At 41.2% G+C, this 12,571-nt stretch overlaps 1 protein-coding gene across 1 annotated transcript in view; it reads right to left on the bottom strand.

Annotated features, from left to right (window-relative positions):
* Positions 1–2,836: 2,836 nt before the first annotated feature.
* The window catches only part of LOC141580908 (uncharacterized), a 125,781-nt gene continuing 116,046 nt past the window's right edge, over positions 2,837–12,571 (bottom strand). Inside the window, exon 6 of the mRNA XM_074384243.1 lies at positions 2,837–5,059. The gene's annotated coding sequence lies outside the window, so the exon portion shown is untranslated. The remainder of the gene's footprint in view (positions 5,060–12,571) is intronic.

The following is a 12,571-nucleotide window of genomic DNA, read 5'->3' as shown; positions in this document are numbered from 1 at the left end:
TAAAAGAAAGAAAATGTGGTAAATACACACACACACACACACACACACCCCATATTTAGAGTTTGTAGTGTGTGTGTATATATACACACACACACATATATATAAGTGTGTGTGTATACGTTACCTTAAGTGAAACAACTCAAACACAGAAAGTCATATACCACATAGTCTCACTTAGAAGTGGAAGCTAAACATGTATACGCAAGGATATAGGCTGTGGAATAGACAATGGAGACTTGGAAGGGTGGGATGAGGTGAGGGTGAGAAATTACCTAGTGGGTACAGTGTACATTATTTAGGTGATGGCTACACCAAAATCCCAGGCTTCACCACTGTGCAATGTATCAATGTAAAAAAGCTGCACTTGAACCCCTTAAACTTGTCCAATTAAAAAGAAGAAAATGAGCTTGGTGGAGCCTCCAAATAAGAACTCCCCTAGCCCACACTTTGATTTTAGCTTTGTGATAATCTGAGCAGAGAAACTCATCATGCTGTGGCAGCCTTCTGACCTGTAGAACTGTGAGCTAATAAGAGAGTTTTTTTTTTTTTTTTGGACAGAGTCTTGCTCTGTTACCCAGCCTGGAGTGGCCTGGAGTGAGTGCATTTGTACAGTCACAGCTCACTGCAGCCTCAACTTCCTGGGCTCTATCGATCCTCCAGCTTCAGCCTCCTGAATAGCTGGAACTACAGGCACACACCGTGCTACCACACCTGGTTATTATTATTATTATTTTTGTATTTTTTGTAGTTACGGGGTTTCATCATGTTTCCCAGGCTAGTATCAAACTCCAGGGTTCAAGTGATCCTCCAGCTTCAACCTCCCAAAGTGCTGGGATTACAGGCATGAGCACTGTGCCCAGCCAGTCTTTCTTTTAAGCTTCTAAACACGTGGTCATTTGTTATACATAAATAAAAGACAAATAACTACATTTTGTACATACTGAGTTAAGCTTAACACATTGCTTTATTTCAAAAATTCTCAAGTATATATTGATGCTCATTAACGTTCTTATGAGTTTCCAAGTAGGCCGTTCAGTATGACGTGTTTCCTAAACCACACTGTCCATAGTCTTGGGAAGGGACACTGTCCTACAAACACCATTTTGGGAAAACTTCCTGTAGAATCATTCTTCCCTTAATTTAAAACCTATGATGGCTTTTTATCATTTGCTCAATAATATTCAAATACCTTAATTTAGCTTTTGGGAACCTATACACTCTGGTCCCAGCCTACATTTCTAGCTTTGGTCCCTCTCATTTTCCCACCTCCAAGTGGACTCGCACTTGTAGACAAAGTTGTATTAGTTTAAACTTCTCTGACTCTACACGTCTCATTTTTTGAGACACACTCAAATATCACTGTTTTGACACGTCCCCCACACTCCCAGGAAGATAATGTTTGCCATGCTTTTAAAGCTCCCATTGTGCTTTGCATATAGAGCCCTTATGTTCATGTAGTGTTGTATAATAGTTACAGTTCACCTCCTCCTACCCAACTATGAGTCTCTTCAGGGAAGAGACTGTTTCGCTCATCTCGGCATCCTTCATGATGGACACAAACATGAGGCTTAATTATCTGTCCCTGGATATATTCCTTCTTCCTTTATGAAAATTGAGGTAACATTAGCTTGTCTGTAATTACCTGCCTCTTTTTTCCCCCTTGAATTAAATTTTCAAGGTTTTTCTTTTTCTTTTCCAGTGGTGACCAACTAGGGGAAGTGGGTAAAGTAGAGAAATGATGGAGAGAGAGGAATATTAAGGCAATCTTAGGGAGTAAGAACGAGGGAAAGATCAATGTGTGAAGAATCCCTCCCTCCCTTCCTTCCTTCCTTCCTTCCTCCCTCCCTCTCTGCCTCTCTCTTCCTTTCTTTCTCTCTCTCTCTTTTTCTCTCTTTCTTTCTTTTAGCAGAGTCTTGCTCTGCTGCCCAGGCTGGAGTGCAATGGTACCATCTCGGCTCACTGCAACCTTCACCTTCTGGGTTCAAGCAATCCTCCTGTCTCTGCCTCTCGGGTAGCTGGGATTACAGGCACCCACGACCACACCCAGCTAATTTTTGCATTTTCAGTAAGATAGGATTTCTTCATTTAGGCCAGGCTGATCTTGAACTCCTGAACTCAGGGGATTCACCTGCCTCAGCCTCCCAAACAGTTGGGAATACAGGCATGAGCCACTGCACCAGGCCTGAAAAAGTTTCTGAAACTGAAAATCTAACTACTCTTGTCCTTTCCAGAAATACATCCCCCTTGAGCATTGTTCTCTCTTTCATACTCCAACTTTGCTGCCTGTTTTCTTTTTGTCTTTTGCTTCACAGCAGCCATGCATAACTCTGACTTTATTTCAGACTCAGTCCATCCCCACTGCCTGCTCCACACGTAGCCACCTGACTATGTGTTTCACATGCTCTATGAAACAATCAGTGCCCTTCTGATATTCAGTGTCAAAGCCCTGTCAAGAAAACAGAAAGCGTGTACTATTAAAATAATCCTCTTCCTCCTTTGTTTTTCTATTTTGATGACTTATTTTAAATGCTTCTATCTTAGAAGCTGATGGCTCTGAATACACCTCCACTGACTTTTCTACATGCCCGGCTTCCTTTACAGTTAAGCTAGCTGTAAGTCTGCCCATTAGAATCTGGGGAGAAGCAACCAAAGTAGCTTTCAGCATTGGTCCTTAAGAGATCCCATACACTTGTTCTATCCTCTCTTCCTCTACCACAGTGGCCTTGGAGGCCCTGTGTTTCAGAGAGCACAGTGGCTCACGCCTGTAATCCCAGCACTTTGGGAGTCCAAGTTGGGCTGATCTCTGAGGTCAGGAGTTCGAGACCAGCCTGGCTAACATAGCAAAATCCCATATCTACTGAAAATACAAAACTTAGCTGGGTGTGGGGGCACACACCTGTGGTCCCAGCTACTTTCAGGCTGAGGCAAGAGAATCTCTTAAACCCAGGAGGTGGAGGCTGTAGTGAGCCAAGATCACACCACTGCACTCCATCCTAGGTGACAGAGCCAGACTCTGACTCAAAAAATAAATAAAATAAAATAAAAGACCCAACTGATCTAAATGACTTTGTGCAAAGCTGTTACTGATTTAACGCCACCAAAATTTGGCTGGGGGTGGTGGCTCACACCTGTAATCTCAGTGCTTTGGGAGGCTAAGATGGGAGGATTCACTTGAGGCCAGGAGATTGAGATCAGTCTGGAAACATAGGGAGATCCCTTCTCTACAAAAATTTAAAAATTAGCCTGGCATGATGGTGCATGCCTGTAGTCTCAGCTACTTGGGAGGCTGAGACAAGACGATCACTTGAGTCCAGGAGTTCTAGGCTGCAGTAAGCTATGGTCGCACCACTGCACTCCACCCTGGGTGACAGAGTGAGACCCTTGTCTCTTAAAATAAATAAGTAAAGCTGCTGAAATTTCAGTTTTGTCATTCATATAGCAGAGCCAAGCCAGTCTGAGCTTAGCCTGACTTATACATTTAAGTAAAATGTATACTTACACTTCAAAATTGTCCACAAGAATTCACTGGTTGCAAATAAAAAAGTAAAAATAGAAGATTACTTGGAAAGAAGTCATTCAAGAATCTCTGCAATTTTTTTTTAAGTGAAGCTTCGTTGTTAAAATTTAAACGCTAAACAAATGCTATAGACGCTCCAGATTACAATTAAAGCAATCGGAAGGAAATAGATTTCCCACGCACAGATATAAATTTATCCAAGAACTAGGTTGTACCCCTTCCAGTATTCCTTCAAAACTCTTAATTATAGAGAATACTAGCTCAATGAACAGAAGGTTAAACATCTGCTTCCTAAAATGAAGCCAAAAGCTTGAAACAAATTGGCTGAATCATACTTAAAGGAAAGAATGGAAGGCTAAAATTAAACATCTCCACCAGCATCTCATGCTGCTTCTGATGAAATAGTCTTATATATCAAGTACTTAATGGAGAGGGGCACAGTTAGGTGATGGGGACACCTTTGAGAGAAGCCTTCATGAATCATTTTATTCTGTTTCTCTCTTCATATACATAATCTGATGGTTTTGCCATCTTTCATGAACAGCTTATAGTAGTTTCAAACTTCAACACTTGTCTGGCTCTAGTCCTTTGAGACTTGCACCAGAGACAGGTTTTTCTACACTGTGATTAAAGAGATGGGGAATGAACATTGTCCTTGGGTCCTTTTCTCCCTGCCCTTCCTTGATACCTGAAATGTCAGTATTTATTACTTTGGTAGTAAAAGTTAAAGGTTTTTTATTTTCTCCTTCCTTCCTTCCTTTTTCTTTTCTTTCTCTGTTTTCTTTTTCTTTCTTTCTCTCTCTCTCTCTCTCTCTCTCTCTCTCTCTCTCTCTCTCTCTCTCTCTTCTTTATTTTGTCTTTTTGAGATGGAGTCTTGCTCTGTCGACTGGGCTGGAGTGCAGTGGCACAGTCTCAGCTCACTGCAACCTCCACCTCCTGGATTGAAGTGACTCTGGTGCCTCAGCCTTCTGAGTAGCTGGAATTACAGGAACTCACCACCACACTCTACTAATTTTGGTATTTTGCAGAAACAGTAGTGGCCAGGCTGGTCTCGAACTCCTGACCTTAAGTGATCCACCTGCCTTGGCCTCCCAAAGTGCTCGGATTACAGCATGAGCCACTGATCCCGGCCTATGATTTTTGAAAGCTGTGATGAGAATGCATGTATCACTGCCTATGAGTTACACATCACAGGATATTTCCACCCATCTGGACCTGAAACAGAAGACTAAACAGGAATGCTGGAAACAAGGGAGGGAGGGCAGAGAGAGAGAATGGAAAGAACAGGAAGGATGGAGGATGAGGATGATAAAGTCAAATTCTTGCCTTTCACAGTCCTGCCCTGGGATTTGGAGTGTGTTGCTGATGTGATGCCCGTTCCAGAGAAGGTCCACTCAGCTGTCTCCTTAATCTTAAGTCGTGCTTTCCTTTGACATACCAACAGGTTTGATTTTCATTATGGAATCTCAGCAATACCCACATGTAAAAGGTTTGCCACTTCTTAGTCAAGAACGTTCATCTCCCTTTCTGGCCTTTCTCAATCTGTGCAGAAGCATACACATCGATCAATAAGACTTTAATTTTAGCCCTACTATTCATTTTATTTTTATTCATTCTTTATATTCAGTATAACATATAAAGAAGGTAACTTTAACATTTTTCATCCAAAAATACTACCAAAATTTAATTTGACTTTTATTGACAGATCTTTCTCTCTGTTTTTTGCAGGGAGTGGGGAGAGATAGGGTTTCATGATGTTGGCCAGGCTGGTCTCAAACTCCGGAGCTCAAGAGATCCTCCTGTCTTAGCCTCTCAACATGCTGGGATTACAGGTGTGCACCACCAGGCCCAGCCAGTTCTACCTTTCTTTAGGAAAAAATACAGTGGCTATTTAAAAAGTGATGTTCTTAATGGTCACATATTCTATAATTATACTTTGCAAGACACTTAAAATTTATCTATATTAAAACATTATGTTTTTTTACTTTTAATTATTACTAAGAAATTGGCTAAGAAACTCCATTCTTATATTAAATGAATGGTAGAAATCTAGTATAAATAATGATAATGCATGTTCATTAATGAATAAAGAGATAATTGACCAAAGAAATGAGTCTGACTTTCAAGCATCCACCAATCCTCTCCAGCGTTATGAGGACAATATATTTATGTTGACAAAGCAAGGAAAAGCCACATTTAATTTCCACCCCTATGAATTACTCCAGAGAGAAGGGACAGACTTGAGGGTTGTCCTTTTGCCTTTTGCTTAGAACCAAAAGGCTCAAAGCCTTCCTTTGGAAGGAAGCCTACCTTCTTTTCCCCAAGCTGTTCACATCTCACTATTCCACTCCAAAAAAGTTCATTCACCAACAAGAGGGAACATAACAGTGAGAGCAGGCAGGTGTTGTGAGGCACTGAAGGTTTTTGTTTTCCCCAAAGTCAAATGCGGAAACCCTAACCCCCAAGGCAATGGTATTAGGAGGTGGAGCTTTGGGGAGATAATTAGGTCAGAGGCTGGCACTTTCCTGCATGGAATTTGTGCCCTTCTAAGGAGAGGCCAGAGAGCTGGCTAATTTTCTTTCTGCCATGTCACAGCACAAGAAGTCTGTAAGCTACAATAAAGAGGATACTTACCAGTGCCTGACCATGCTGGGGCTCTGATCTCAGCCTTCCAGCCTCCAGAACTGTGAGAAACAAATGCCTATTGGTAAAGCCTCCCTGTATATGGCATTTTTGTTACAGCAGCTCAATCTAAGACAGGTGTTTGCCTCAAGTTTTTCTCCAACTGGACAGCAGCTTTTGTGCCAGGTGCTGGGGTGCGGGAAGGGTGGACAGATAGAGGGAGTTGTGCCCATCGCTGCAGCCCTCGGGGCGAGCGAGTCTGAAATTCTGCCTCCACATACAAGTGGCTCTTCCAGGCTCCAGTGAAAGTTTCTCCCACTGGCACAATAAAATGTACTTGGACATGACCAAGTGTAACTTTTCTTCTTCCTGCTTAGGGAGTGTTGGTGAGAGGGCTTCTTATATGCATAGGCATTCAGCAACTTTGCCCTTCTTATTTCTAAGATGGGATATTCTTTGTGAACACATGCACTTCTCGGAAAAAAAATAAATAAAAAGATTATTAAATGGTTTACTGAGGGTCAATACAAGGATTAGTGTCATTCAGGGCTTCTTTCATGGACTGGGAATCGAAGGGAGGAATAGCCAAATCAGAGGTGATACTGGTAATCCCATGAGCCTTCAGAGAGAACCTAGAGAAGTGGTGAGCCAGTAGTCTGAGCTGGGAAGAACATGTTTTCACTGGATCAGAAATCCTCAGCCAAGGCCGGGCTCGACGGCTCATGTCTGTAATCCCAGCACTTTGGGAGGCCAAAGCAGGTGGATCACTTGAGGTCAGGAGTTCAAGACCAGCCTGGTAACATAATGAAACCCTGTCTCTACTGAAAATACAAAAAATAGCTGGGTGTGGTGGCACATGCCTCTAATTCCAGCTACTCAGGAGGCTGAGGCAGCAGAATTGTTTGAACCTGGGAGGCGGAGGTTGTAGTGAGCCAAGATTGTGCCACAGCACTCCAGCCTGGGTGACAGAGTGAGACTCCATTTCAAAGGAAAAAGAAAAAAAGAAACAAGAAAGCCCCAGCCTAAAGGTCGAAGAGACATCACAGAAGCCTGGTTTAGGGACACAGTCTGTCAGCTTAGAAAGAATGAGAAGTAGGTTTCCTGGAAACTGTGGAATTCAACCATGATTGTGCTTTCATTGCAGGCCCATGATCACTGGTAAAACTAGCTTAGAATAGAAGGTGGAAATGCTGAACTTTACTGCTGAAAATTTGTCAGGTAAACCAAAGAGGAACAGGGAGAACTTGGATAGAAATTCCACGATTAAAGACAAATGCCCAGGCCAGGTGAGTGAGGCACAGATCTGGAGTACTAGAGCTTCAAAGACAGAGACCGCCTCTTCTGCACCCTTTTCACATTTGAGAAGTGATCTTTTATGAGAAGGTCAGTTGTGGCTGCAAGAGGAGATAGAAGAGAGGTTCAGGGAGACAAAGTGTATTTTTTTTTTCTTTTATTATTTTATATTTTATTTTGAGACAGTCTCGTTTTATCACCCAGGCTGGAGTGCAGTGTCGCCATCACTGCAGCCCTGAACTCCTTGGCTCAAGGGATCTTCTGACTTCAACTCCTGAGTGGCTACAGGTGTACACTACACTACCTGCTATTTTATGGGGTTAATTTCTTTCTTTCTTTTTTTTTTTTTTTTTTTTTTTTTTTTTTTTGTAGAGACAAGGTCTCGCTATGTTGCCTAGGCTGGTCTCAAATTCCTGACTTCAAGTGATCCTCTCACCTCAGGCTCCCAAAGTGCTGGGATTACAGGAATGAGCCACTGTGCCTGGCAAAACAAAGCTTATACTCACAAGCTCAAGAGATAGAAGGTATGGAAGTTCATGCAGGGTCATATGGGGAAGCCTCAGGGTGGTCAGGAGGTAGAACACAGGAGCAGGGGAAAAGTGGAGGCTACAGCCTTATTGGAACTTCTGTGGGAAAGTCAAGGCAGGGAGGGAAAACAACTTACGACTGGCTAATTGGAAAAATTTCAGCAGCTCTAGGCTATAGGTTATATGGGTGGTCCTCATTGCCTGGTCCTTCTCCTGGGATGATTAAGGCAGAGGAGTGTCACCTCCTGGGTTAGAGGGGTTGGATGGAAGCAGGTGGGTCTAGATTGATTAGTTTGAATAATCAGGGAGTACTCTTCCTGGCTGAACTTTGCTGTCTCTAGGAACTGACTGGCTCTGAAAAGGGAAGTCTCTCCCCAGCCAGCAAGGATTTTAAGGTGTCAGGACATCCTAATATACAGAAAAAGAGTATAGAAACAACACAAAATTAACAATCTTACTCACATCCTCCCCAACCCCCGTGTGCAATTCCATCTCATCTGAAGTTAAGCTGGCACTTGAATGTGCATTCTTCCACACTTGCTCCATGCAAACACAGGTGCACAAACATACCCAAATGTAGGTTTTTAAAATAAAAATGAATTCACACCCTGCACATCTCTCTGCTACTTACTTTTCACTTGACTTTATTTCATGAACAGCCCTCAACATTAATACAAGTAGGTATAACTTTACTTTTAATCAATTCTTACAGTTTATAGGGTGGATATCCTAATTTATCAAACCGTTGTTTCTTTACAGACATATAGGTTATTTTCATGTTTGTTTCTTTTAGGAAAATAACTACACATAAGCTTCCATAAATGTCTTTGCTCATAAATCCTTATGTTCTCATGCTTCCATTGTCCAGTGGGATTGTGGCATTGAGGAGTGCATTGTAAATGTTAATTGTTATAGGAGATAGTGACAGATTTCTTTTCCAGAATGTTTTAGCAATTGAATCTGAGATCAGCAATGTGTGGAAGTGCCAACTTTTAAATTTTTTTTTATGTTTTTTAGAAACAGATCTAGCTCTGTCACCCAAGCTGGAGTGCAGAGGTACAATTATCGCTCACTGCAGCTTCCAACTGCTGGGCTCAAGGGATCCTCCTGCTTCAGCCTCCAAAGTATCTAGGATTACAGGCACATGCCACCATGCCCTGCTAATTAAAGAAAAATTTTTGGAGACGGGGTCTCACTATATTGCTTGGACTAGTGTTGAACTCCTGGCCTCCAGTGATCTACCCACCTTGGCCTCCCAAAGTGCTGGGATTACAGGCTTGAGCCACCATGCCCAGCTCTGAAAGTGTCAGTTATATTAGTTTTATCATATCCTGGTTACCACTGGATGTTATAATGCTTTAATGTTTATAAATCTGGTGCACGATAATTTATATTTTTTCTGATTTATGTTTCTCCAACTACTAATAACACTGAGCATCTCAGGCAAAACAAAAACAAAAACAAAACCTTCTCCTTAATTATGGTTTATATGACCTATGAGAACCATATTTTTCTTTTCTTTTTTATTTTTTTGAGAAGGAGTCTTGCTCTGTCATGCAGGCTAGAGTGCAGTGGTATGATCTTGGTTCACTGCCATCTCCACCTCCTGGATTTGAGTGATTCTCCTGCCTCAGACTCCTGAGTAGCTGGAGAATACAGGTGCGTGCCACCACACCCGGCTAATTTTTGTATTTTTAGTAGAGAAAGGGTTTCACACGTTAGCCAAGCTGGTCTTGAACTCCTGGTCTCTGGTGATTCACCAGCCTCAGCCTCCCAAAGTGCTGGGATTACAGGTGTGAGTCACTGTGCCTGGCCAAGAGCTGTATTTTTTCCTCTTTATTTATTGTATAAATAATAAATTAAAAATATTTATTTATTATTTATAAAAGACCAAGAGAAAAATAAGGTTTATTTGCCTTGAGGAAGTTGCATGCGTTACTGCACAGCACAGGTATGTGCAGATGCTTGCTTTTGCCTGACATGCCTGTGGTATACAGCTTCTGTCTTCCTGGAATAAGATGAAGTAAAACTGACTATTTCCAAATTCATTTGATCCAAGCTGTATACAGGATATTTCAAAAATTCTGTTTGTTATTGTTTTATCTTGGGAGATAATGAAAAGAGAACAGCTGTTGGTTTCTTCCTTCTGTTATAATTTATTTTCTTTGCTGGATTAACATTACATTGAATCTGTTTTGCTACTGACTATAGTTTGGTTTACAGCATGCCATAATTTTGTGCTGTCTTTGAGACCTGATGACACCAATAGTCTGTGATTCTCGGTATTGTTAAACCTTGTCTCACTACACAGGATGAATCAGGGAACAATAAAATTAAGCCCTGGTTTCTCTGAGTGAGTATAAGGGAAAATAAACCCGTGAGAGCTAATCCCTTATTTTCTGATATAGTGGTCTTAGTGGGGAGATTAATGAGGTGGCAGCAGCCCTCTTTTAATAGCCAGGAATAGTGCCTGAGCTCGGTGTAAGGTGGTGGGATGAGGGTGAGGGATGCTCAAGTGGTTGTGAGGCAGAAGACCAGCAGGACTCATTTTCTGACAGTGACCCTGCTAATCGGAACAGGCTCTGGTCAGAAAGTGAGAAAGGCAGATGGCTATGAAGGTGACCTCTAGTTGCTCTCCCTGCTCAGTAGCATAATGAGCTACACTCCCACGAGCAACATGACAGTACACAAATGCCACGGCAATGACTCAGAAGTTATCACCCCTTTGCTAGAGATTTCTGAATATCCTCCCATAACTTGCAAGTAATTAAAAGTAGGTATAAATACAGCCAGCTAGCAGCCCACAGGTGTTGACTCTGGGCATGCTGCCTAAGGATTAACTCTGCTCTACGAAGAGCAGCGCTGGTTCAACAACAGGTGCTTTCTCTCACCACCAGCTTGTCCTTGAATTCTTCCCTGGGAGAAATCAACCCTCCTAAGGCTAAGCCCTAATTTGAGGGCTCCTGTGCCTTGCATCATTTGTACCAACCAGGGCTTTCCAGAGAAACAGGATCTAATAAATCTCTGTCTATCTATCTATGTATCTATCTATCTATGTATCTATCTATCTATCTATCTATCTATCGTAAGATTTGTTTTAAGCAAACTGCTCATATGATTGAGGAGCTGGTAAGTCTGAAATCTATAGGTCAGCCTAGCAGCCCAGAAATTCAGGCAGGAGTCAATATTGTAGTCTTGAATCCAAAGTCTGGAAACTTGAGCAGAATTTCCATGTTGCAGACTAAAGGCAGAATTCCCTATTTCTTTCTTAGAAACCTCAGTCTTTGTTCTTAAGGCTTTCAACTAATTGGATGAGACCCACTCATATTATGTAGGGTAATCTCCTTTACTTAAAGTCGACTGATGATAATTATTAATCATGACTGAAAAATACTTTTACAGCGACATCTAGGCTAATATTTGACCAAACAACTGGGCACTAAATTCTGACCAAGTAGATAAAATTAACCTTGATAGTAGAATAAATTGTTTTATTTGCTTCATATGAGTTCAGATGATCCAACTGCTATACATTTCTCTATTGACCAAGCAACTTAAAGTGGAGTCTTGTTATAGTCATGCTGTAACCCAAGAAGGATCCCCTGATGTCCCAATCATTTTCAGCAAATCTGCTCCACCCACTCCCAAGAAGAACAATTGCTGAAACGATGAGCATAATATGCTTTAGGAAGGGAGCAGGAAAATACGTGGAAAATGCATGAGTCTGTCATTCTTCAACTTTCCTTTTTTTTTTTCCTTTGGCCACTTAACCCAATAAGTTGACCTCCTTTTTTTTTTTTTTTTTTTTTTTTTTTAAGTGTCTGGTGTTAAGGGAGCTCAGTTGAAATGAAATAATCCATTTCTTCTTGGCACAATTCTTCTGGTGGATGGAAAAAGGCATTTTGGAACATATGAACAAATTTTAAGTAAAATTTGCATTTGATTGTTGACATTTGCATTAATATTGATCAAACATGTTGAAGAATTTTTAAATGTTCATCTCTCATTTATGTGTGTAATTTAAAAATATTAAGGTAAAATTCACATAACAAAATTAATCATTTTTAGTGAACAATTCAGGGACATTCAGTACATTCACAATGTTGTGAAGTGCCACCTATGTCTAGTTTCAAAATATTTTTATCACTCCAAAGTCAAGTTCATGCCTATTAAGCAGTTTCTCCCCCTTTCCCTTGGCAACCACCCATCTGTGTTCTCTCCATATGGATTTATCTATTCTGGACCTTCCATATAAATGGAACCACACAATATGTGGTATTGTGTGTTTGGCTTTTTTCACTTAGTATGTTTTGGATGTTCATTCACATTGCATATATCAGTACTGCATTTCTTCCATCTGTGAATAATATTGCATTTTCTGTATATACCACAATTTGTTTATCTCTTATCAGCTGATGAACATTTGCCCTGTTTCCACATTTTGGCCACTGTACATAGTGCTGCTATGAACAGGCCTGCTAGGCTCTTTCGGTTCTTAATATAAGGCTCTTTTTCCCACTCAGGACGCATCTATGCTTAGAGAAAATAGAAAACCTCCTCTTCCAAATCTAGCCACATTACGCAAGTTAGATTAAGATGAACATCAAACCTA

The sequence above is a fragment of the Saimiri boliviensis genome, chromosome 13, assembly GCF_048565385.1.
Source record: "Saimiri boliviensis isolate mSaiBol1 chromosome 13, mSaiBol1.pri, whole genome shotgun sequence".
Lineage (NCBI taxonomy): Eukaryota > Metazoa > Chordata > Mammalia > Primates > Cebidae > Saimiri > Saimiri boliviensis.
Note: the sequence above shows the minus strand (reverse complement) of the source record. Positions and strands in the feature narration are given on the sequence as shown.